Below are 2,727 nucleotides of genomic sequence, written 5' to 3'. Positions count from 1 at the left end.
AAATGATGCATATACCAATGCTAAGATTAATTTTTCAATCTTTGAGTAATTCTTCTCAGCAGTATTAAAAGTTTTTCTAATGTAATAAATGGGTTTCTCCACTCCTGCGTCTACTCGCAATAACACAACACTTAATGCATGCGACGTTGTCGCAAGGTAAATCAATAATTCTTCTCTTGGTTCTGCTTTTTGTAAAATGGTTGTATTCATAAGATGTTCTTTGATTCCTTGAAAAGCCTTTTCACATTCATCACTCCATTTAAATTTCGCACCCTTCTTGAGTATATCGAAAAAATATTTGCATTTGTCTGATGATCGCGAAATGAATCTCCCCAGCGAAGCTAGAAGCCCATTCAATTTCTGTACATCTTTTATTGTTGCTGGTGTTGGCATGTCACAAATTGCTTGTACTTTTTCTGGATCAACCTGTATTCCTTCCTTTGATACAATGTAGCCTAAATTTTTTCCCGATGCAACTCCAATAGCACACTTCTCAGGATTCAATTTAATGTTATACTGCCGCATTTGTTCAAAAATCACCCTCAAGTCTTGTACATGGTCTTTAGCTTCCTTACTCTTTACTAACATGTTGTCCACGTATACTTATAATGTTTTATGTATCCATTTTGCTAACACCTTCTCTACCATTCTTTGATATGTCGCTCCTGCATTTCGCAAACCAAATGGCATTTTCGTATAACAATATAAACCTCTAGGAGCAAAGAAAGCAGTATGTTCTTGATCTTCTTCAGCAAGAGGAATTTGGTTATACCCTTTGTACCCATCTAAAGATGATATCCTATCATTTCCCGCTGCAGATTCCACCATTTGAGGAATATCGGGTAACGGAAAACTATCTTTGGGGCAAGCTTTGTTCAAATCAGTGAAATCTATGCAAATCCTGAGTCCCTTGTTTTTCTTTGGGACAATGACCATATTCACTATCCATTCTGGGTATTTAGATTCTCTTATAATTCCTGCCTCAAGCATTTTCTATAATTCTTCTTCTATTTGGGAATGGTAAGTTGTTGCGATTTTTCTTATTCTCTGTTTAAATGGTCTCACATTTTTGTTAATCTCCAATTTGTGGCAAGCAATTGATGGATCTATTCCTGGTATCTCATCCATGTTTCCTGCGAAAATATCTTTATATTCTCGCAACAAGTTGACAGTTCTTTCTTCTTCTTCTACATCCATTTTGGTTCCAATTCTCAATATTATAGGCTGCTCTACAGTCCCAACATTTATTTATTTTGTTGGTTCTACGGCAGTGTAACTGGATTTAGGTTCTCCCATTGGTGTTGGTTCTTTTACTGCTTTTATGGGTTCTTCCCCTTCTTCCGAAATTTCGCTGGGTATTCCTTTTCCTTCTTTTTCCCTTATCATATAAACTGTAAATTCTTCTTCCTTCTTTGCTTCCTTTGCCAATTTTCTGCGAAAAATTGTTTCTTTTTTGCTTGTTCTTCATAATGATTTACTTCAATTTGATGACATAATTTCGCATTGTCAACATCTCCTCTAATTTCACCTATTCCATTTGGAGTAGGGAATTTAATACATTGATGCAACGTTGATACCACAACTTTTATCGCATGTATCCATGATCTTCCTAATAACATATTATATGGCGATTCCATATCCACCACACACAATGTTACATATATTTCGATTTCTCCAAGTGGGATTCACACCACTATTTCTCCTTTAGGTTTTGTTGTGGATTTTCCAAAGCCGTGAACAAAATATGCTGAACTGGACATTTCTTCATCTTTAAATCCCATTCCCCGGAATGCATGATAAAATATTATATCAACTGAACTTCCTGTATCGATTAAAGTTCTGTTCAACATCCATTCTCCTGCAGATTTTATTGTTGTATCCTTCTCTTTTCGCGTAATAGGCACTGTGATGACCAACGGAGATGTATGGTTTAAATTTTCTTTTGGTATTTCTTCCGCCATGAATGCAATTTTTTGATTTTCCCACTCTTTCAGTGGTGATATTTTTTCTACCGCTATAATTTTCTTTCCTTCAAAATTTCGTTTATGTATTTTTCCTTTGACGTTTTCATGAAATTCATTGATCAGTCTTTTTGTTATCATATTACACTCCAATATTTTGCCATTTTCATTAATTCTACTCATATTTCTTTTAACTGATTCACTGATTTATTTAATCACTTTCTTGATTTGAGTATTCTCAATCAACAATTTTCAACTTTCGATCTTCAATGTCCCTGTTTCTAGCGCCATTATGTAGTTGCAGGAAAGAGATGACATAAATGAAAGAATGAATGAAAGAGATGACAGAAATGAAAGAATGAATGAAAGAGATGACATAAATGAAAAGATGAATGAGAGAATAAAGAAACGCGAACATTTCGCAGAAACATAGAGAGGCGAACATTTCGCAGAAACGCGAATAAAATTTCGCAGATAGAGGCGAACCTTTATGGCGTACACCCTAGTTCGCGAATAAAATTTCGCAAGAGGCAAATGTAAGACCTAAAGTACGTCATAGAAGGGGGTGCCTGTTGCATGACTCAGCGAAAAGGTTACACCGCCCCTGGAACCTGAGTCATGGAGATTTGGGGTCAATATAGCCCATCCAAGAGAGGTACCTTGGATTTTCAACCTAAGCGTTTGCTTTAGGTTGGACGACTAGGGGTCTCTTCTAAGGAGTGCAGAATCTGATCAAGGCGCCGAGGTACACGGTTGAGTCAAGAGT

This window comes from Papaver somniferum, unplaced genomic scaffold, assembly GCF_003573695.1.
Source record: "Papaver somniferum cultivar HN1 unplaced genomic scaffold, ASM357369v1 unplaced-scaffold_35, whole genome shotgun sequence".
Classification (NCBI taxonomy): Eukaryota; Viridiplantae; Streptophyta; class Magnoliopsida; order Ranunculales; family Papaveraceae; genus Papaver; species Papaver somniferum.
This window is presented reverse-complemented; position numbering follows the sequence as displayed.